Source organism: Cupressus sempervirens, chromosome 7 (assembly GCF_028749045.1).
Source record: "Cupressus sempervirens isolate cs-2001-9-10 chromosome 7, ASM2874904v1, whole genome shotgun sequence".
Lineage (NCBI taxonomy): Eukaryota > Viridiplantae > Streptophyta > Pinopsida > Cupressales > Cupressaceae > Cupressus > Cupressus sempervirens.
Genome location: NC_143124.1, coordinates 536,250,737 through 536,276,853, shown reverse-complemented (window position 1 = coordinate 536,276,853; position 26,117 = coordinate 536,250,737).

The following is a 26,117-nucleotide window of genomic DNA, read 5'->3' as shown; positions in this document are numbered from 1 at the left end:
AGAGCGTAAGGTCTTGATCAAGTCTTTTGCTTGTTTTCTTTTTCTACTTGTGGGTTACCTAGTGTCGTTTCCATGCTGCTTCCTCTGGGATTCATGTGTAATATTGGGGCAATCCTCACATGTTTGTTTTGAGTCAGTTCATCAGTCCACTGGACAGTTGGTGAAAAGGCCTCGATTTTCTTGGTAACCTTGGCAATTAATCGAACAGTCCTATAGCAAATCTAGTGCTCAACTACATGGTGGTACTTCTCTTTGAAGTATCCCCTTGCTCAAAAAGCTTCAATGAATTCCCTTCATCTCCATTATCCCCCATCCATATCCTGCATCTGTCGCTCCTACCCCAGCTTATGCATCAGTATCTCTTTGGATCACTCCTCATGCTTAGCTTTAGGGATCCACAATCCTAGTCTTAGGGATCCACCAATCAAATCAATCCACTAAGCCTCATCTTTCGAGATCCACAATCCTAGTCCTAGGGATCTCCGAAACCCATCTTCCACCAATCTGACTCTTTGAAGTCCTATTGCATCAGCTTTATCATTCCATCATCCATCTCCCTACCATGGATTCATTTTATAGCGCTCCACTCCTCCACCACCCCCCCCCCCCCCCCCCAATCTTGGAAAGTATTAAGCTTGCTTTACTCTTGTGCATCTGATTCTCCTTTATCATTCTCCCATAGTGCGATTTTGAGCTAATTCAACCCCTTCTCTTTGCCAACCTGTGTCTTAGCTCATCTCAATTTTTTGTACTTTTCAAGAAGTCGTCGAGCCTCATTTCTCTCCCTACCGCCTTCTTGAGGGGGCATCATCTAAGTCTAGTCTCTCCTCTTCTTATTCGAGACTGGGGCAACCTTGTTGCTAAAACATCTTCTTCGTGTCGTCTTCATTTGAACTTCTTTGAAATAGTGTTGTCTCAACACTATGTCAAAGAGGGGCAAAATGTAGACACCTAAATTTGATTACACTGCTTTGGTAATCTAATTTAGCCATCTCTAAAGGCATCATTAATTAAATTCTTATTTAATTAGTCCTTTGCCATCCCTAGTTGATTAATTTAATTAATCATCTATAGTCCTAATTGATAAATCAAATAATCTATTATTTATCAATTAAATTCTTTTCTCCTATCTAATTCCAAAAATCCCCATTTATTAAATAAATCTATTTGATAAATGAAATTCTCAAATTCAAAAACCCCTAACCTATCTCTAATCCTCCATTTAGCCTAATCCACCCCATCCACCCATACTAACCAAGCTTAGCCACTAACTCACCCACCCTCATTAATGCCATCCACTTGCACATCTCTAACATTCCTAATATAATCTTAAACCCAAGCCTAATCCACCCCCTAATGTTGTCACATTCTTTAAACAAGTTTAAGACTTTCCTAATCCAAACCAAAGTCTCCCCTCAAAAATCCCAACCACCAAGTCATGAGTGCTCTTAAAAAACATAAAAGACTCTTACAAACCCACTCATGACTCTTACATCCATCTTCCACACTCTTCCCTCTTCTACACTCATTCCTCTTACATCTCTCTTACATACTCAACCCCACTCAGCATGCCTTTAACCAACCCTTTACCCTACCCTCTCACACTCATCCTCCTTGTGACAAGTGTCACCTTCCCATTGGTGCTAAACAAGCACAATCCATGTGCTCTCCTTTGAGTGCATCCTAGCCCTCCTTAAGCCTTCATCCATCCTTGCATCTAAGCCCTCCATCCCTCTACCCCTTAGCCTATAAATTGAATCCCATCCCAAGCCATTTCATCAACAATCTTTGAGCTAAAGTTACCATGCCCTTTTGAGAGCCAAAATTCATACCCATACCCTTATAATGCCAAATTGAGAGCTCACAAAGCTACCAATTTTCCATTACCCATCTCCATTGAAGCCATTTTGAGCATCTTGAACATACATCCACATCAAAGGACACATCTACAAAATCAAGGAAGCATGGAGTGTTTCCTTTTTTGGATTTGCATTCCTTAATTGTTTCCTTTGTCTAATCTCATATGTGAATATAGTTTTAGTTTGTGAATGCTTTCTTTAATGTTAATGTTCTTTGCACACTAAATCTTGTTCTACAGTTTGAAGAATCAAAAAAATCCTAGTCTCCCAGTGACCCTATTTATTTAAGGTATACTATGAATTTGAATTTTTGTTTGTTTGTTTAGCCTCTTCCTTTTGAAGTTAATACTTGTTATTATTTATTTTCTATCATTGTTTACCTTTTCTTAGAATCTAATTTACTATATTAGTGTACATGTACTTAAACAAAAAAGTATGTGTTCATAGTTTGTTATTCATTTTATTAATTTGTTAGGGTAATAGTTATAATATTGAATACTTGAAAATTTTTGAATTTCTACTATAATCCTTGCCACTAGATTTTGAATTAACTTAACTTGATAATACAAAATATCATTGCTAAATCTCATATATACCATTTTTAAGGTGTCTTGATAAGTCTAATGTACTAATGAGAGCTTGGAGCTTAAATTCATAAAATAAATAGATAGAAAGACGAACATAACTCTGAAAGATTGTACCACTGATCTAAGACAACAATCCTTATAAAACATAAAGTATTCCATTTTAGTACTTGCTTGATACTTTCACTTCCTTTACATTAATCATGAGATAGATTACTCAAATATCTGGTACATTGTGAGATGAAGTTGAATCTTTCTCCTTGATTTCCTCATCCTTATCTTGAATTAGTAATTTGAGCATATTGGTATCTAATATGGACTTACCATCCCAAACTTCTATATCTTCTTCAACTTGATATAATCCCATCTAATTATTACAGTTAGCTAGGTGTATATGAAAAATATGAAAAGAAAGGAAAGATTTCTCCTAACCACCCAGAGAAAACTACTCAATTTGTTTGAATCCAGAGAAGACACCAGTGGATAAAGTGGAATGAGTTGCTTTTGATCAATAGGAATGTGATAATGACATGCTCTAAAGATATACATATCATTTCTTATACATGCAACCACTTTGTCTAAATTTCCAATATATTCATGTTTAAAAATTCAGTTACATAATGTTAAGATGTTCAATTTATTGGATTCCAATAGACATGTCATAGCTAGCTAGAAACGTAGACGAGATATTGCTAAGTACTCTATACCAATTTGATTTGCAAATGAATTCTTTACCTAAGATTCTATAAACTATCCTTTTAATCAAAGAATGGGAATTTTGTAGTGCTAACGAAAGATGATGATCTAAACTGGGCTCATCAAAATTGATTTGTGAGGAAGGTCCTTTTAATTTAATTATGGATTTCATATTAGGTCTCTTTGCAATGAATGAAGAGAAATCAATCTTAAATAGATTTTCAAGCAAAGGGAAGAGGAACTGACATGACAATTTAAAACCAATGAGCCAGGTGATGCCAAGGGACAAATAAAAGAGGTCATCTCAAGATGGCCCACTACTAAATTTAAACAAAAATTGAAAGACCAAGAATGTGATTAAACTAAAATATCATTTAATCCAAAGCAAATATTATCCAAAATAAATTATATTTCCAACCAAAATTTGTCTATTGTAATAAATGAAAAAAAAATTATTAGCTTGAACACTCTTAGATTGTCAATAAGCCAATTAATAGAACATTCATACCACATATGAAAGATGAAAAAAATAAACCTATAGGATCCAATAAGAACCAAGAAGATAAATACCCAAGAAAACATAACCAGAAAAAATAACATTAGATATAAACCATTAGATATTCTTTTAATATTTTTATATATGTTAGGGTGTTAAAGAGAAAAAGACCAACTACAAGGACACCTTATCAGAGAAACCCACATATGTAGATGCTAATACTAACATAATATCTGCCTGAGCTAGTCCCTAAGTATGAACCAAGACCCAAATAAAAAATCCTCGCCCTAATAAGGAAGGTCAATCCCACAAAATTGAACCACCTAAAAAGATAAACCATAGTAAAGGAACTATAAATAAAAATATCAATAGAGACAGAATAAAAAAATCCAAGACTTCAAGATTGATTTTTGACTTTCTTGAAAACCTTGATAAGATCATCCACTTCATCTATGTCAAATAAATTTGCTTTTGGAGAGAGGATGAAGGTCATTTTCTCCTGACTAGATTTATTAAAATTTGGCAAAAATAAATCTAGGTTGTTTAAATCAAACAAATTAGTCCTTGGCTCAAAGTAAGAATTAAAGACTCTAAGATAATTGGTGAGCCAGTTCTTACTTTGGTCTTCCACAATGCCCCTCCACCTAAGTAGAAATGTGATTCTAGATTTCATATTTAGATATTCATGTTGAAGATATTTAGATCCCTAATGTGTAAAATGGGTTGCCTAGGCACTATTGCATGAATACAACCACTAGGAGGATGAGCTATATAATCTTCAAGATATGGGATTTTTAGATTTCTATGCTAAGAATCACATGTTCCAACCCTTCTAGTGAAATTGAGTCAAAAAAATTGTGATGCAGTCAAAAAATTCCCATTGATCAAACTTGGATTTATCCATGCATTTTATGAATGATCCTAGAATAGAGCTATTCATGTGCTAGGTGAAATCATAGTTAAAAACCTTCTCCCATAAAGCTCTAGACACATCACCCTAGTCATGTCATCAACAGGGTTGAGAAGCCTATTCCAATGCTTAGACTTTACAAAGCCCCTAAATGCCATCATTTTATCTTCACTTGCATGGAACAAATTGATAGTTGACTCCATTCTAGGGATTCATTACTCTATTCTTTAGATACACCTAGCATTGCTACTAAAAGAGTTGCCAAATGTTATAATGTGGATTTGAGGCTAGATTACTCATCTAAATGTAGTTTTTCTTTAGAAATCCCTAGAATCATCTAGAAAGTGTTGGAATAATTATTTGATGTAGCATTCTTTCTTATCAAGTTATTAGTGGCAAATATCTTAAATAGCTCGATCTCAGTGTAGGAGGAAGGTAATCACCTTTAATGATTAATCACTAGTATCAGTTATATCTTAAATGAATTTACTGAGGACTTTACTAATTCCTTACCTTGGTTTTAAGGGCATTTATTAGATTAATACTAATTGACTATATCTAGGGCCTTCTCGCCCCTCAATCTTAGATGTTAAATTAAGTTTATTTATATATTTGGTCAAAGATATTTTAGTATTACTTAGATTACTTTTTTTTTTTACTTTTGTTCACTCTATTGTTTTGAAGTCGGCAAATTGTTTTGTTAAGTATAGCCCAGATGATGTAATTTGATTATTGTTAATTATAGCCATAATTCATCTCCAATTGGGGATGGGCTAATAAAGATAAAGTTAAAATTTCTAATAGGGTACTTGCACCATCCACTCCTTCATTGCCCAATTTATCAATTACAATAGTCCCCTCTCCGTATATATGTTGTATTTTGATTTCTTCAAATTTGTCTATTAGAGGCAAAATTATTTCTAATTTGGATTTAATGCTCTAAATGGGGGCCATTCATTTTCTTAATGCATTCAATATAATTTGAGAATCTCCCTCAATGACTAACTTCTTTATTCCTCATTCTAAACTAAGTTTAAGGCCTTTCTTGAGGGATTCTAATCCTACCATATTATTTGAAGTAATATCAATTGGTTTTGACCACTTTGCAATCCAATTTCCAATATTTGTATGCATGATAAACTCTATTCTTTCCTTTCTTGGATTGCCTCTAGATGCTCTATCAAAGTTGAGCTTAGTCCATCATGTTGGGGAAGGTTCCCACTTATTGTCCTTTCATGCTTTTAGGTTTTCCTTAGTATACACTTAAAGAATGTTTATAAGATTAGTCCATTTTTTTTACACCTCTGCATCCCATTCTGAGAATGTACCTTCTTCTTTGGTTTTTCTTCTTAAGTTATTATTCAGTACTTATGTTATCATGCCTCTACTTTATTGAGGAGTGAAGGGATATCTATGGTTAAATTATGAAAAAATTCTCCTATTCATTTCCTTCCATGTTTCCCAAAGAATAATAGATGGCATAATATTCCATAATTTACTATATACTTTCTTACTTCTATCAGCAAGAAAAAAATTAGGTGTTTCTCAAGGTTTTGAGGAAAGGGAGAAATTCATTTTAATTTTTCAATAAGCCAGTCCCAACATTTCTTAGTTTAAGCATATTGGAATAGTAAATGTTCTTCATTCTCCAAGTTAGCTTTGCATAATATGCATCTGGAAGGGCCTTCAAATCTCATTTTTGTAAATCCATCTACAGTCAATATCCTCTTCTAAATTCTGGCCCATAAAAATATTCTTGGTTTAGGTAAGCATGTTTTTGAGATAATGGGTGTTGCACACATTGCATAATATTGTTATATTTTATTATTTTATTTTATTATGTAATGTTGTGCCTAGATGGACATGCAACATGTAAAGATTCCCATGGAATATTTTTGATGAGTTGTATTGTAACATTGTGAATATATTTCAAGTAAAACCTTTAATATTGGGGAAAAGAATTAAATGCCCAATATTAAATGTGGGATCAATGGGTTAGGTAGCACATGGTTTTAGCACATGGTTTATTTAATACCACTTGGTGGTTTTGTGGGACTTGCTACTATATAAGCAACCACAAGGGTAGTTTTTGTAGAGTAAGAGTTAGAAAGGTAAGAGTCGAGCGGGACAAGGCTTGACAGGTTAGCCAAGGGAGCATTTGTGAAGGTTAGAAGCATGGCATGGGATGTGTGGATTCATGCTTGTTCACATAGTTTGCTCAGTTGTGGCTATGGCCATGAAGGCTTCCATGGTTGTATGGCAATGGTATTTTTGGTGAATAATACATGGTGATGGATGCTTTTGGAGGCTGGGTTTTTCCCTCAATGAGGCTTTCCTAGGGTATATCTTGTGTCACAATTTTGTGGGTATGTTGTCTATTCTCTTGCATGTGGATTTTAATTCTATGTTTATTTTAGATCTATTATGGGTTATGTGGAAACGGTTATATTCTTTGTTGCCAAGTTTCCTTACACATGTCAGATCCCAACATGCATTAAGGGGAATATATGTTTCCTCCTAGCTTTATGAGTTGATAATGAGCTCATGGCCTTTCTTAACACTATAGTTTCCATAATTTGATGGTCCCTGTTGGAAACATAGATGGAGTAATTGAGAGGGGGGGTGAATCAGTTACCACAAAATGTAACCCCAAATTCCTTAGATGTCAAATAAAACTAATTACTATTGTCACTCGATAAACATATAGAAATTTTTGTAACTTAGTAGATGCAGTGTATGTTATATTTTAATAGATCTTAAACATTCACAGTGATTAACATTCAAGCATAAATAAATAACATGAACACATGAGACACCAAATTTAACGTGGAAACCCAATATGGGAAAAATCACCAATTAACTAGCTACTAATTTTTAGTCTTCTAAAGTTAGCCCTATTAGGAGCCAACCTAGTTAAAGGTTACAAAACACACTGTTAAGTGTGACCTTGTTAGAGGATTTAATCACCCGGTTAGGAGTGGCCTTACAAGAGGTCTTTAGAAAAATTAAATGGAACTATCACCGTGTTAGAGGATTTACAGCTAGCTGTTAAACCAACTCTACTTAGAGATTTTGAAATCATTGCTACAATGGTAAGAATGTAACAATGAAATGACTTGAATGAGATGCAATTGAATTTGCTAATTATAGATCTCTATTTTTCTTCACACTAGATCCTTCTTGATCGAATATGACTTTGCTACTCCTCAAGGATATCTGACCATCCTTCAAATTCGCTCACACTTTCCTCTTCAAACAATCAATACACTTGCATATTCACTCATACACTTTAGAATCTCAACTTGACCTTTCATATATACTATTCATATTATCAAGTTGGTCCAATTACAACTTACAATTACCAATAAATATTACCACAATTGGCTAGAATGAGTACTTGAAATAATTAAACTTCATTTCCCAAATTAACAAAATCCTTCATTGGTTGACCCTGCTCAATAAACACTAAACTTGAAAGGATTTCCTATGTTAACCAATAGAAGCTTGGTTAACACTGCAAACCTACAAAATCTTTTGGAAATCGAATGAACTCAGTGAACACTAATTCTGACCAAATTTCCTTTGTTAACCATGAGAGCTTGGTTAACACTACCTTCTGCCACCATTTCCTTCGATGCTCAAGTGAGCTTGGTAGACACTGTCTACATATAGTAATCTCCAAGAATGCTTAGTAGACACATAAAATTGTCTTGCTAACCAAGTGGTTTCAATAAGCACTATCTGCCAACTAATATGACATTTGTGTAACATCAAAGACAACACACAATTGGACAATTGTATCCAAAAATCTCCCTCTTTGGCATTGATGACAATACAACATGTCATAGCACAATGAAATTTGAAAACAAGTATTTCTCTAATAGAAATTTCTCCCTCTTAGATTTTTTCCATAAACTTCTCTAATGCAGTAATCTCCTTTTATGAAGGAATTACAAAGCTTCTTTTCCAAATAGTAAACTATCCATCAAACAAATTTCAGAAAGATATGACAGTAAACTCTCCCTCTTTGACAACACATGCCAAATATAACACATACCAAATGACTATCAATGTACCTTGAGTACTGATTCATATGCAATGTTCCCTTGACCATGTTGCATCAACTAATAGTTCTTCAACTTGGTTCTAGTTGATGCATCACTAAAACTTTATTTTAGTGAGTTTTAGATAAGGGAATGACCCCTAACTTACCTCTTAGATACAAGAATGTAGCCTTAGGTAATGGCTTGGTAAATATGTCTACAATCTATTATTTTGTATGGACATATTCCAATCTAATTTCTTTGTCCTACACCAATTCTTTGACAAAATGATATTTTATAGCAATATGCTTGGTTTTGGAATGTATCACTAGATTCTTTGATATGTTAATTGCACTTGTATTATCACAAAACATGATAATTGGTTCTTTGATCTCAACCTTCATGCCTTCCAACAACTATTTAAACCAAACAATATTAGAATAATTCATTACTACTACAATATATTTTGCTTCTGATGTAGATTGGGATGTGCAATTTTTCTTTTTTCTTGTCCAAAATACCAACCTTTTTCCAAGAAAGAATGCTCCACCACCTGTACTCTTACTGGTCATCGATGTTTCCTGCCTAATCAGCATTAGTAAACACTTTTAAGTCCAGATTTCCTCCAAGTTTATACCATAAGCCATAATCTTCAGTACCTTTCAAGTATCTCAAGATTCTTTTGATTTTCATCATATGATCTTCTCTAGGTTTTGCCAAAAAACTTGCCACTATACCAACTACAAGAGCAATATCAGGCCTTGTATGAACTACATACTATAATTTTTCAATCATTGATCTATATAAAGTCTAATCTACCTCTTTTGAATCATCATCTTTGGTAAGCTTTAGTCTAGTACACATGGGAGTTCCAACTGGTTTTGAATCTTCCATACCAAATTTCTTGAGTATCTCCTTGATATTCTTAGACTAAGTGAAGTAGATACCATTCTTTCTCTACTAAATCTGATCACCAAAAAAGAACTTAATCTCACCAAACATAGACATTTCAAATTCTTTGTTCATTTTCTCTGAAAATTCTTTGCATAGATTGTCATTCCCTATAAATAAAGTGTCATCCACAAATATTTCTGCCAAAACAATCTTGTTATCTGGTCCTTTCTTGATGTACAAAGTATTGTTATCATTAGTTCTCTGGAAGCCTATCTGAATAAGGTAGTTATGCAATCTCTCATACCATGCTCTAGGGGCTTGTTTTAGACCATACAATGCTTTGTGTAATTTGCAGACCATGTCCCTTTTGTCTAGATCTAAAAAACCTTTAGGTTGTTCAATGTAGACTTCTTCATCAAGAATACCATTAAGAAATGTAGATTTAACATCCATCTGATATACTTTAAATCCTTTATGTGCTACATATGCAAGTAAGGTCTAGACACCTTCCAATCTTGCAACCAGAGCAAAAGTTTCAACATAATTAATTCCTTCTTATTGAGAGTACCTCTACATACCAATCTAGCTTTGTTTCTTGATACCTTGCCATCTTCATTCAACTTATTCCTGAATACCCATTTTGTTACAATCACATTTTTATCTTTAGGCCTAGGTACAAGAGTCCAGGTTTTATTCTTTTTGATTTTCCCCATCTCTTCATTCATAGCTTCAATCTAACTTTCATTTTCCAATGCATCTTTGACATTTCTAGGTCCAAAATTAGCAAGTAAACAAGTACTTTTTAGCTTACTTCTTGTCATAGTACCTATGACCTTTCTTTTCATCCTTGTTTTCTTTGTTTGGAAACTTGGCAACAATATGACCAATTTCTTCACATGAAAAATAGATTAGGGGAACTTTACCTTTGTATTTGCCTTTGCCTCTAGAATATTTCCTTGCAAGTAGCGCTTCAAAAACTTCAAGAAATTACTATTAGAACTTTCCTCTAATTCTTCTTCACTTTTTGACTAAGTGTCCTTTATTTTCTTGCCTTTTTCCTTAAGTGAAAGCTTTTCCTCAAATGCATATTTAATATTATTAGAAGCTGGAACATAATTGTCATAGTTATCTAGCTCAAAGGCTATCAATCTTCCTACCAAGGTATCCAAAGTTATCTTATGATTTGTCTCACACCTTATTTCTTGAATTGCAGACACTCTAATTGCATAAATGGGAAGTAATGTTCTCAAAAATTTACTTGAAATTGTTTCTTCCTTGATCTCTCCTCCAGAAGCTTTGATTGCACTAACACTTGCTTTGATCCTTTCAACATATTTGGCAATGTTTTCATCCTCTCTGATTCTCATTTGATCAAATTGTCCTCTAAGGCTTTCTGCTTTGGCTCTCCTTATATTGTCATCACCACTATAGATGTCCTTTAGCTTGTTCCACATTTCAAAGGTAGTTTTGTAGTCTTTGATATCATCAAATTCCTCATAGCTTAGAGCAAATGCAATGTCTATCATCATGGTGTTATGAGTCTTTTTCTCAGCAATTCCACCAACAGATAATGTACCAAAAGGAGTTGTGTATTCTTCATCAAGGTATTTCAATCTTGAATCACCAATGGAAGCCAGATGAAGTGTCATGAGACCCTGCCATGCTAAAAAGTTATCTCTGCTAAGCCTTGGAATTTCTCTCTTGTAAGACATCCTAATCTTTAGCTTAGGTCTTTGAAACCTTTCCTGCAAGCACCAAAAGCTTTGATACCAGTTTTTGGAAATATAGATGGAGTAACTGAGAGGGGGGTGAATCAGTTACCACAAAACATAACCACATATCCCTTAGATGTTGGATAAAACTAATTACTACTGTCACTCGATAAACATATAGAAATTGTTGTAACTCGATAGATGCAGTGTATGTTATACTTTAACAGATCTTAAACATTCATAGTGATTAACATTCAAGAATAAAGAAATAACATGAAAACATGAGACACCAAATTTAATGTGGAAACCCAATATGGGAAAAACCACCAAGTAACTAGCTTCTAATTTTCACTCTTCTAAAGTGAGCCCTATTAAGAGCCAACCTAGTTAAAGGTTACAAAACACACTGTTAGGTGTGACCTTGTTAGAGGATTTAATCACCCTGTTAGGAGTGGCCTTACAAGAGGTCTTTAGAAAAATTTAATGGAACTATCACCTTGTTAGAGGATTTACAACTAGCTATTAAATGAACTCTGCTAAGAGATTTTGGAATCACTGCTACAATGGTAAGAAAGTAACAATGAAATGACCTGAATGAGATGCAACTAAATTTGTTGATTACAGATCTATGTTCTGCTTCACACTAGATCCTTCCTAATTGAATATAACTTTGCTGCTCCTCAAGGATATATGACCATCCTTCGAATTCACTCACACTTTCCTCTTTAAACAATCAATACACTTGCATATTTTCTCATACACTTTAGATTCTCAACTTGACCTTTCATATATACTATTTAGATTATCAAGTTGGCCCAATTACAACTTACAATTACTAATAAATATTACCACAGATGGCTAGAATCAATACTTGAAATAATTAAACTTCATTTCTCAAATTAAAAAAATCCTTCATTGGTCAACCCTGCTCAATAAACACTGATCCTGAAAGGATTTCCTATTTTAACCAACAGAAACTTGGTTAACACTACAAACCTACAAAATCTTTTGGAAACTAAATGAACTCATTGAACACTAATTCTAACCAACTTTCCTTCATTAACCATGAGAGCTCAGTTAACACTACCTTCTACCACAGTTTCCTTCGATGCCTGAGTAAGCTCGGTAGACACTGTCTACACAGAGTAATCTCCAGGAATGCTTGGTAGACACAGAAAATGTCCTTGCTAACCAAGTGAGCTCGATAAGCACTATCTGCCAACTGATATGACATTTGTGTAACATCAAAGACAACATACAATTAGACAATTGTATCCAACAGTCCCCATATTAATTTACCATGCCCACCTTTATAGGAGACTAACCTTTGACTAATAAATTTTGTGAACTTCTCTTTTTCTATAGGAGAAAGAGGCCCATTTCATCTAGGGATCTCTATCCCCATACTTTCTCCCCATTCTCCTCTTTGACATGTTTGCAATTGTAAACTTGTTTCCCCCCAAAGTTGAATTAGAATTCTCTTAATGTTACTTGATAAATTTAAATTATCAAGAGAGGGAAGACCATCCTAGGAGTCTTCCTAGAATAATGCTTCATCCCATTTTCCCAATATCCCATGTTACATTATTGTTGATGATAAAACAAAATTTTAACATGAAGTTCTAGGTACTTGACCCCTTTACTGGATTTCTAGTTTGGAATATTGAGATAGGATTGGTGAATTATGTTTTGAATATTCTTAGTTACCATTATTCCCTTAATTTTTCATTCTTCTTTTAATATTTTTATATTTCTTCCAAAAGCTTCCACCATAATGATAAATAAGAAATTTGAAATAGGGTCTCCTTGTCTAATTCCTCTTGAGATATTGAGAAAACCTTCCAAAGATTTGATTATTAGGAGTGATATTTTAGGAGTGGATATATAGTTATAGATGAGGTTTACCCACTGATGTGAGAAACCAAATGCTTCTAGAGTCTTACACAAGAATCTTCAATCTTTCATATCATATATTTTTTTAATGCCTAATTTCATGAGGATACATGTTTCTTTATTGCTTTGAGTTGAATGAATGATTTCTTGAATAATGATAATCCCATCTAAAATAGATCTTCTAGGAACAAAACCAATTTGTTCTTCCACTATAAGTTTTGGGAGAATATTTTTCAATTTGAGTGCTAATGCTTTTGATAAAATTTTATAAATGATATTACATGGTGTTATTGGTCTAAAATGACCTAGTTCATCATAATTTGATTTTTTGGGGATGAGAGTTAGGAAGGTATGATTGATTTCTATTAGCAATAATCTAAAATTCTTTGTTGCTTCTATTGCCTTCCAAAGATCCTCTCCAATTATATCCCAATACTTTTGGAAAGAGAAAGCTTGAAAACCATCTAGACCTAGTAACTTATCCATATTCATCTTGAATAGAGTTGTTTTCACTTCTTCAATTGAAACTAGTTTATTCAAAATTTTATTGTCTTCATCTGTGATAAGTTTAGTGATAGCATTAAGCATTTTCCTTTGTGCTGTCATGTTGGAGTGATCAAAATTATTTAGTTTTTTTTTTTATTGTTTCACCATTATTTTAGCTACCCTTTTAAGATATTCTTCAATGTTTCCTTCTATATTTCTAATTTTATCTATTGTGTGTGTGTGTGTGTGTGTGTGTGTGTGTGTGTGTGTGTTATTTAACATGTTGTTATGAAAGTACTTTGCATTGTGACCTCCTTCTTCTAACCATGACTCTTTGGATTTTTGTTCCCAAAATATTTCCTTTTTTGCTAAAATGTTTTCCTTGTCTTCCTAAATTTTCTTTTTCTTTTAAATATTTGTCATTATCCAAACCATGTTTTATTATTTGTTCGTTTAGAATTTTAAGTTCATCTTCATTTTGTAGTTTTTTCTCTAAAAATATTATTAAAGTATATTTTATTCCTTTTTGGAATGTTTTATTTGAGTCTTTTTAGTTTTGACACAAAGTAGTACATTTTGGATACTTTGAATGAAAACTCATTCCACCATTTCTTGATATTATACATAAATTTATTATCTAAAAACCATATTTTTTCACATATGAAGGGGTTTCTAGATGGTTTAACTAAGTCAAAAAATTCTACTATGATAGGGTAATGATCTGAAAATTGCATTGGGTAGAATATAAGCTTGAAAAGCTATGCCCATCATGCTTGGATCTCCTTTAAATAAAAATATGTCTAGTCTTTTTGCTATGTTGCAGAAGCCTAATCTTCTATTGTCCCATTTGAAAACTCCATTATTGGTAAGTGTATCCATTAGGTGTTAGAAATAGATAATACTGAGAGGGGTGGGGGTGAATTAGTATTCTACAAAAATTTTCCCACAATTGAATCTTGTTAATTACTTTATAGCTTGCATATGAAAGAAAACCAACAATGTTGAACAAAAAATATAACCATACACATAGAGAACTCATAACCCCATTATTTTTTAACTAGGGAAATCCTGGCCAAGGTAAAACCCGAATGGCAATGATACCCATGAGACGATTCACTTAAAAAAAGGATCTTGTTAAGGATATTGATCCTGTTAGGAGTCTATGAAGTACATATAGTGTCTTGCATCCTTGTTAGAGGAGTAGACCTTGTTAGGATTTGCTTCATTTCTCTTAAGATTTGGAAAAAAAAATACAATGTATATGACAAGCACCCACTACCCTAACATGCATTTATACAATAAAGTTATTTACAAGAATAGATATACATACAATACTTTCTCACTATTGTAATTCACACTCGCTTTGATTATACACTAGATCTTGCATCAAATAAGGCTCATATATCTTTCAATTTGTCCATACAATAGTTCACATAACATACAACTTCCACATGTATCATATATCACACACTTATCAGCACAAGATAAGATCTTTACTTATACTCCACAAATTAGTAATTCTCTCCTTAGTCTACCTTCATGTGTTCACACACTTGATATAATATAAAATAAATTATGGGATAATATCCACAAATTTGGCTCATCATGACTTAGTAATTATTTTGTTACCTAAATAATTTCTTAAGTCATACAACTCAATTCTTTGTTATGCTCTATTCGACTCTATCGAATACCTGTACTAGTATTTCAACTATAACTTGTACCATAATGTTCATACACATATGCACACTTAACCACATCATCATGATTTTTTAATAAGCTATCCTCAACTAACCATATGCTAATTTGAAGTGTGTCATCCATACACATCATATATGTCATTGTGTTGTTGCAAACTGTCTAACACTTAGACAATTTTCTAACTCTAAATGCATAAATGAAATCTTGAATATATGTTTACATAAATGATAACATTGAGGACATCTTATAAACCATATTTCCATCAATCTTCCCCTTTGGAATTGAAGGCAACATTTGGGAAAATTGGCTAAATCCCAAAATGTTGTCATGCATAACAATTTTATTCATGTTTTGATGGATCATTACATTCCTTATCACTCCTTACATTGATACATAAGTGTACTCCTCCTTACATATACAATCATACAATTTACATATTAATACTCATTTCTATACATATAATTTTCCTTACATATTACTCCCCCTTTGACATCAATGGAAAAGATGTCAAAAACTATATACAAAAACTTATGGCATGTTGTTGATCAACTTGATATCCTAGAAAATTAATCTACATATACAAGTTTTGGTATTTCCACTTCCTTATTCTAGTTCTCCTTCACTATATCAAAGTTACTTATTATTGTGTATAGTGAATAAGATGCCACTTCAATTGTGCTCAAGTCAGTATAGGCAAACTTATCATAGGAAATCTTTGTTGCAATACATTCCTCCACTTGCCTCTACAAAATGTTGATCTTCAATTACTGGATTTCTCTAAGAGTTGAGAATCTTTTAGTGCCTTTTCCTTATCAAACTCCAAACCTCTAATCAGATTGTGGATCTTCTCCACTTTTGTTTTACAATCCTCAATACTAGTCTCAAGGACCTATAATTTTGTAGTGAGTGTGTCAAGATCACTCAACTTACCCTTTATCTAACTCTAAAAGTTTGTCAGGCATTTGTATAATAACATGCACTATCCATACAACTTCTTACCTTCATCAATATGCTTCTTTAACTCCTTGATGCTTACATCAAGTGCCTTCAAGTCATTTCTCACATTTGTGCACATTGTATCAAATAGTGTTGCATCATGCTTGGCTTGTGCTTTTGTTGAAGCTACCTCAGCTAAAGTTATGGATTCATCATCAAAGGTCTTCACCAATGCCTTTTCTTTAAACTGCAAGTCTAGATTAGCAACAACTATGGTAATTTTCTTTTGTATTATGTCCAAGAATTTAGTTATTGTCTTCTCAAAAGACTTTACAGATTTTTTCTTTTTGAGAAACTTGCCAAAAGAACTCATTATTCCTTTCTAACCATCATCATCATCAAATGGAACTACTACTATTGTTGATGTTGCTACTAGAGTTACTATTGTGATAAGTGTTACTAATTTCAATTCAACACTCTTCTTCTCTTCCATGGCCTTCTTCTTCTTTTCTTCAAGTCTTTCAACTTCTTTCTTTAACTTCACTTCATCTTTCTTCCTTTCCTCTTCTTCTTTCTTTTTATTTTCCTCTTCTTCTTTCCTTTTCTTTTCTTCTTCTTCTTGCTTTTTCTTTGCCTCTTCTATCCTCTTTTTCTCTGCTAACCTCTCTATTTCTTTCTTTTTCTCTTCTTTTTGCTTCTTCTCTACATTTCTCCTTTCTTCTTCTCTCCTCTTTACCTCTTCTTTTCTCTTCTCCTCATCCTATTTCTTCTTTTCCTCTTCTTCATCATCATTAGAGCTTGAATAAACTATGACATTGCCAATAATGGATTGGCCAAATGTTGTAAAAGGATTCTCCTTTGCATCTACAGTTATGTGTGTATTGTCCACTTGCTTGGTTTTAGTTCCCATAACAATAAGAAGTTGTGAGAGTGTCTATTGTGTCTTTCCTACTTCTTCCTCATCACTGGAAGGTGTGGTTGCATGTACATAAACAAGGCTCTTAGGTTTGGATTTTGCACTCACCTCTACTACTATAGGAATTGAGGTCACATATTTCACAATGGCCTCATTTTTTCCCTTTTTCACATCCTCATAGTTGCCTCCCATAAGAATAATTGCTCTTCTTTTGTTCCTCAGCAAGGGTTCAATACCCTTGAAAGTTTTGTCTAAGTCCTCCTTAGAGTTAACTTCACATAACTTATTGATCATAGTCTCTCTTAACTTAGTATCTTCTTCTATAACTCTTTTCTTTCTATTCAACAACCTATTATATAGGTCTTCTAGTATCTTATTTGGAATGCTATCAAACCTCTTATTTCACAAAATCATATTTTTGACTATTGCATTCTATAAGTGTCTTCTATCCATATCAGTGTACAAATTATAATATTTATTCAGTTGTACAAAATTGTTATCATTAATTATTTGCATGTTAAGGTTTTCTACCTCTGGCTTCTATGCTTTCTTTCCTACTAATGTCTCTCCTTCTTGAGAAACTTGCTCTACTACTCTATCCTTGGCTTCCTCCTCAGAATCTTTAGAATTACTGACTTGCAGTGTCTTCCTTCTCTTACCCGCTCCATTGGTGGTCTACTTGACCCTTGTCTTGGTGGATAATGATGATTCTTACTTACCCTTCACCAATCTCTCTGAATTTCTTTGCACAACTAGTGTTTCCACCTTTGAATGTCTCCTTATTTGATTACTTCTTGTTCTTACTAGTTGCAGTTACGCAATTGATGCATAAGGTGCCTACACACTAGGTTCAACTATAGTTATATCTGCTAATAGTGTTATAACAACAATAAGTATTACTTCTATCACCTCTGATTGCCCACTTACTTTAATCTCTAGTGCAATTCCTTTAACTTCATTAAATTCCTCATGAGTCATACCTAATTCCTTAAGGATGGAATCAATCTTCTTTTCCACACCCTTCTTTATCTCTTTGCTATGAAGTTTAGAATTAACTTCTCTCATATTCTCTTCATAGGTTCCCCATCTAGGGTAGTTAGCATCCTTAGATTGGAGTATGATCTATGCATATCCTTCAATAAGTTTTGCGCTCATCTCATATACCATGGGTTCTATGAACTTTACCCTTGGTCCCACAACTTCCATGCAGGTGTTATCAATTTCCACCATGAAGCATATACCATCCTTATACTTTTCCACCATGGAGGGGTGTATTATGTACCTCTATTTTATTTTAGTCTAGAAATTATTTATCATTTTGTCAATATAATCATCTCTGACATTCTCCAACTTTGATCTATAGCATTGAGTAACCAACTCCATTGTGCACTCATTACTCTCCCAATTAGTCACCCTTGGGAATTTCTTAGTTGTGTAGAAAAACAAATGAGTCAATAAGGAATCAAATCTAAATATTGCATTCTTGGTCTTCTTTAACTTAGCAATGTTATCTAGAAACTATAATCTGATTATCTCACATAGATTTACTTTCCTTTCTTGAATTGTCATTACATACACTACGTGCAAGAATCTAGCTGGTACTAAGTTAACCCTTGAACCATAGTTAAATGTGTATCCTAAAATCTTACTTAATAGCTTTACTCCTTTGTCCTAAATTGTATCAACCTTCATGTTTCTTTTGTCAAATCTTGTATTTAGGTTTGTTTCAATTGTCGTCCTTACATTTTTTCATTTAAAGGATTGTATCTCTTATTATTTAGTCCTGTGACCTTGTGAATTAGGTCATTATCAATTGCAACATGCACATATCCTAACCAAAACATTTCATCATGTAACCTATTCAGAATTATTCGATTCCATTCATGATTATAAAACTTTGTATAAAGCATATACTTCACTAGGTTTATCACATTTAGGTGTGTATACTCACACTTCAGAGTTATGTCATGATTACACATGACTACTAAGTCCTTGTATATATATTCAACTCCTATATTCTCAGTCTTGCAATGGATATAACTTCTAATGTCTTCAATGTGAAGCATATTCTGTAAGATTTATGAAAATGCACGTAACAGATCATCCACAAAGAAACAAATGGATGTTTCTTGAATACATGTCTCAATCTATCACATTGTATCTTAATTGTATGCACTAAAAACTTAATTTGAGCTTCATAAAATACCTTAAAATCATGTTTAGGGCTTCTACAACTTTGCACTTCATGAACTTCTTTTTGCACTCCAAATTCCTATCAAATTGCTCTTCAATTCACTCTAGACACTTTGCATGATCAAATGGTACTCATAATCTTGTTCATGATCCTATATCATTTCAAATCACACTATGCATTAAATGCATATGTATCACAAATTTAGAAATTGTTTGTATTTACCAGTAACATTGTTTTCTTTCTCAAATCTTCCTGAGAGCATATCTTTGATTGCACACTCAACCATAGCTTTCTTTCTATCTCATCTATATTTTGTTAACTGTGCAACTTTTAATCCTTACTCTATCATTAGTTTTGACCAACTGATGCTCTGTCTCTGCTATAGCTACTCAATTTAGATAGGATGAGTCAAACAATTTATGACTTCAAATTCTCATCAGTTACATCAAAATACTATTCCTCCAAAACTGTATAAGTGCATTTTGAATCCTTAACTTTCACAAATGCTTCTTTGAATTCATCAACATGTTCTTTGATTGCTTCCTTCTGATTATTATCATTTTCATATCCATTCCTTTTGTCATTTCTATTGTTGTTCCTTTTGTAATTAGGATTTCCATTGAAATTCCTTCTATCTATTATGTAATATCTTTTTTTGTGTCCAAATTTATTACATAACTGACATACAAGTGTATTCCTGCTCTAATTGGTTCATTCTGACTATTAGGTGCTTTGCAATTCCTTGTAATCTACCCAGGTTTGTTACAATTGTAACACACAAACTATTTCTTTTGTCCATCAGATCTTTCTCCATCATTAGATCTACTCTATGATCTTTTTCTTTCATTACCAATAGGGTTAGTGTTCCTAAAAATTCTACTATTTGCATTATTACCATTAAAGTTGGGTGTATTACAATCTATTTTTTTATGTGCATAACCATGACAATTATAACAATAGAAATTTGTAATAGGTTTAGAAGACTTATCTGTGCAATCTCTTTTCATATGACCAATGTCATTACATATGAAACATCTACCTCTAAAATTGTGTCTTACTTCCTTGGGTGGTTCATCTTGTTTAGGTTTATCAACTTGCTCTATTTTCTTAGGCTCATCATGTTTTGTTGAAAAATCAACCAATGCAATCTCTTTTGATACTTTGGTAGTTGTGCTTTATTCTACTTTACTCAAGTTAGATTGTTTAGGGTATTCAACAACTAGATCTAGTTCTCTTCTAATTTCAAATTTCTTGGCTGATTTTTCTCTTGACCTATCATAGGAAGGTCTCTGGTGAAATATATGTTCATCAATCTTCTCACTAGGAGAATAAATTTTCTCTAATTGTTGCTTGGCTTGTGTCAATTATCCTTTCACAATGATATTGTACTTTTCTAGTTTTGCATGCTCAATCTTAATAGAATATAATTCAAATGTTACTTGATCAATTTTGATTTAAGGCTTGCATTCTTAGATTTTTTAGATCAAGTTCATTCTTACTACCGTCTTAAGTTCAACTTAAGACGTTCAACAATTTTCAATTCATGTTTCAAGATATCATTTTCTTTCTTGACATTTCCTATGTCATCATTGTCACTAGTCTACACAATTGATTCCTTGCCATATTTAAGATCATCAATTCTATCTTTTAGTTTTCTAATGTAAACTTTTGCATCTCCATAAATGTCTTTCAGGTTGTCTCTTTCTTCTGTAAGAAGGTCAATCTGTTCAAGAGCTTCTTCAAGGTTTCTCTTTAACTATTCCATATTCATAGAGATCTTACTCAAGTTGTTAAGCTTCTTTAGAGTAACTATGCTCTGATACCAATTATTAGAAATAGATAATACTGAGAGGGGGGAGGGGGTGAATCAGTATTTGACAAACTTTTTCCCATAATTGACTATTGTTAATTACTTTATAACTTGCATATGAAAGTAAAGAAACAATTTTGAATAGTAAATATAATCATACACATAGAGAACTCATAACACCATTATTTATTAACTAGGGAAACCCTAGTCAAGGGAAAACTCTAATGGGGATGATACACATGAGACAATTCGCTAAACAAAAGGATCGTGTTAAGGATATTGACCCTATTAGGAGTCTATGAAGTATATATAGTGTCTTGAGTCCTTGCTAGAGGACTAGGCCTTGTTAGAATCCTCAACCTTGTTAGGAGTTGGTAGGTCAAATATAATGTATGCAAGAAGAGCCCACTACCCTAATTTGCATTTATACAATAAAGTTATTCACAAGAATAGATGTACATACAATACTTTCTCACTACTATAATTCACACTTTCTTTGATCATACATTAGATCTCGCATCACATAAGGGTTGTATATCTTTGATGTTATCCATAAAATAGTTTGCATAACATACAACTTCCACATCTATCATCTATCACAGACTTATCTACGCAAGATAAGATCTTTACTTTTACTTCATAAATTAGTAATTCTCTCCTTAGTTGGCCTTCATGTGTTCACACACTTGATTTAATATAAAATATATTATATAATGATATCCAAAAATTTGGACCATCATGAATTAGTAATTATTTTGTTACCAAAATAATTCCTTAAGTCGTACAACTCAATTCTTTGCTATGCTCTATTCTACTTTATCAAATACTTGTACTGGTATTTCAACTGTAACTTGTGTTGTAATGTTCGTACACATTTGTGCACTTAACAACATCATCATTAATTTTTCATAAAGATATCCTCAACTATGCATATGCTAATGTGAAGTATGTCATCTGTACACATCATATTTGTCTCTATGTTGTTGCAAATTGTCTAACACTTAAACAATTTTTTTAGCTCTAAATGCATAAGTGAAATGTTTCCATAAATGACAAAACTAAAGACATCTTACTAACCATATAACCAACATTAGCTTATTTCTATCTATCCACTCATTAAAATCTATTTTTTCTTGAGAAATCATCTCTAATCCCCTAGATTTTTCTTCCATTTTTAATATTGCATTAAAATCCCCTCCTATAAGGAAATTCTTTCTGGGATTACCATCTATGAATCTATTGATTTCCTTCCACAATTTTTTTTTCTATAGTTTTTATAGGCCCATAAGCATTAATGAATGTTAGTTGGGTGTTGTTTCTAAAACTCTTTATTTTACTACCCATCCAATTCTTGGCAGTGCATAATTTGTTGAATTCAAATTTTCTCGGATTCTAGATAATTCCAATACCTCTCGAAGCTACATTTGACTCTATTAAATATATTTTTCAATTTCCTAATTTCTTTTCTAATTTGGCTCCTTCTTTATTTAGTTTGGTCTCTTGCATTAGTATTAAATCTTATTTAAATAAGGTTAAATTGCACTTTAATAAGCAGTTTTTGCTAGGGGCATTGAGACCCCTAGCATTTTATGTGATGATCCTCATTGTTCTGTGGGAAGGAACTTCCCTTTCCCTACATTTAGACTCTCATTGATCTTTTTCTAATTTTTAGATTTCCCTATTAGATATCTTAATTTGTTTAAATATTTTTTGCCTCATTTCATCTTTTGATTCCCATAATTTGGAGTCTTGAGACCATCTTGATTGATTGAAATACCTAAATTATTTGTATTCTTTTGAACATTTCTCTTAATTGTTGGGGTTAATGCATCCTCTATTAATTTTTCTTCCTCTTCCAGTTCTTGAATTATTTGTTCCCCAATTTCCATTTTGTATGTTCTAATACTATTCCTCTTTCTTGTTGATTTTCAAATTCAAAATTTGTATCATCTTTAATGTCCTACTCAAAGGTATTGTTGGGCATTTGTTTTGCACAAGGTCAATGGCAGGAATCCATAGTGTAATTCCTCTCTTGAAAAGAAAATCTTTTTAAGGATCCACTCCAAGGTTTAGTGTTTGTCTTGCGACGTACCAAAATCCACTCAATAGAAAATAAATGTGAATGTTCACAAGGAGGCCTTTGCTGGTTCTAAAAAACTCTTTTGTCTTGGAATCGAAGTAAAATCTGTTTGTTGTCTCAAAATATCACACCAAAAGAACAATATTTTTGTATTTTCTATTTTTTTTAATGAATGCAATTCTAACAATGCAACTACTATGAGGTTCTATTCTAACAGGGGGTTAGCAAAGCAAATAGAAAAACTAAAAGCAAATAACATGAAATCAAATAACTTGAAATTGAAATTCCTAAACAGACATAAGCTATAGAACACAACACGCTGTGAGTTAAACCTTCGAAGAAATTGGTAGGAAGCCAATGAAAATAGGAGCAGTGCTTCCTAGAATCCACTGATGCAATCATCGGTGAGAATATTTAACAAATCGAATGATGTTTAACTCTTCATCAAATCGCAAGGCCACGAAAAGTGCACTCATGCAAGACAAAAAGCTATGTAGACACAATCGGGTGATCTCTTCTCAAGCTCGTTACGTCAATAGAATTCATATATCTGTAGCAAACACCAAAACTAAAAGATCGCACAACCAGAAACAATGCAATAAACCTTTGGCTCAATCACAATCTCATGAATAAAATCCACAAAACAATGACACATTCAGGCAAGAATAACTACACTCCGAATGGTAACACCAAAAGCATATCTTTATTACATAATAATGGCGGCCTTTGTTACATTTTACAAAGGGGTATTTATAAGAAATTGTCTCCTCAATTTGTGTTGAGAGTGAGAGATATCTTGATGCAATAAAATGCTTTAAAACATTAAAACAAACTAAATATATACAAACCAACAATCTAACTGGTGTTTAGAGGGACTCCATCCATTTTTTATTCATTAATTAGATGCATGAGCCCTTTACATGTCAAAAATAATGAAAGCATGAGAGAGAAAGTAGGAGGAAGCCATCAGTCAAAGTAGAAGTGCATGGAGACACCAAAAATAGAAGCTGGCCCTTCACTTGATGTGTGTCGGAGTTAATTTGCCATCAAAATGTGCTCCCAGTGCATGGAAAGTGTTATTTTTTGCATTGGCAGTCAACTATCAGTGCACCTTTGAATTACAGAGCTGCATACCTACAGCCCTCGACTAGGTCAAAATCTCAAAATTTTACTAAGTGTCAAAATTGAAATTCTAGCATCTGGGTTTTGCTCATCTTTATCCTAAAGATATTTTTGGATGTTTGCCCTTGAATTTCTTTATAATCTTAGTAATCTTAGTAGCATCGAGAAGATCCAAAGCCTCATACTTATCTTTAACCTTCTATTTGTAGTTGTCCACCTCAATTCGAGTTTCTGCAAAATCTTCGATTTTGGTGTCCAACTCTAACAATGCTTCTTCTGTCTGAAAGGCTTGTCTGATGTCTTCATCACTAGATGCTTCCTCTAAAGTCTTTTTGAAATTCTCCACAACTACCTCAACTAGAAAAAGCTTCTCTCATTCTTCATCTTCAAAAATATCCAAGCATGCATCACTATACAACTTTTTTGCTTTCAAAATTTGCTCTCAGGCTTGGTCCTTGAGCCTATGTATCTCATCATGCAATGTTTCCATCACTTTATTTCCCTTTGTAATCTTTTCTATCCAATCATCTATCATGTCTAACTCTTCTCTGGTATATACATCAATTAAAATGTGGTACCTTTGTCCTTTTATGGTCTGTAGAGTTTGTAAATCCTTGCTCCAAACCTGTACCTCATCCATAATACTGAAATCTTGCCTCAAAATTGCCACGATCTTATCAACATTCTCTTGTGTAGCATGTAATAACTTTAGACTTCCTGTAATTATAGTGACACCCCTATCCTCAAGGTTGTCTCGCCAATCCTAACAAGCTCTCAAAAATGGACTAAGTTGTACACCTTCCCCTTCTTTAAGAATGGTAGTCAAAGTCTCCTCAGGGCGTTCACAATCAAGAGGACCAATAACTTCAACTAAATATCCTTTCAAGATCTCAACTTGCCTTCGAAGTGTTTTGATTTCAATCTCATCCTATTCCATATGGTTAAGAACCTTCTTGACTCCCATAGTCATCATCTATGGAGAAGTATCCCATGTAGGCTTTCCTAACATGATATCCTTCACTTCATAGTCCTGAAGGCTGACATCTTCTTCATCTATACCTTTCAGAGGGTAAGCCACCTATGCAAATAAGTCCTAGTTTCAAGTAGTAGTAATGAATGCAAATGGTGTTGCATCATGTAATGGAGAGTTAGTCTTGTTCAAAATCTCTATAATGTCACAAATATCATCCTCTGAAGAAAGGAATTGATGCTTAGCACTTTTCATTATTTCCTTCTGAAACCATCTCGGGATATGTCTTTCTGTAACCTTGGCTCTAGATGATGAAGGGATGTGTTCAACTACCTCCTTCCCTTTGTCGCTCTTGCTCAGAGTCTCTTGTTGTGAGGGTTCTTCTTCTGTAGCCTCAGTTTCTATAGATCCCATAGTTTTATCCTCAACTTCTTGGGGAAGCTGTTACATTCTACTACCTGTGCCTCTTTTGATGGCTCATCAATAACCCTTGGTTCTAGTTCTCCTTGTAATGACAATTCCTTCTGAACATGTTCTTCTAAATTCAAAGGTGGAGGTGTCACTGAAACCTTATCTACCATCATAACCTGAGGTGAAGATGGGGGATTTGGATGAGGACCTTGTGTCTCAGGTGGCATTTGCATCCAATCTTACTATTGAAATTCATCTGTAGGAGTATCTCTAATCTTATCTCAAACCAATTCTGTACCCACTGGCATGAAATCAAAATCTGGGATGGAGAGAATATCATCACCTAGCTTCATTTTCTCATTCACCCATCGTTGTACTTCATCTTTTGAAGAAGAGAGTTCTAC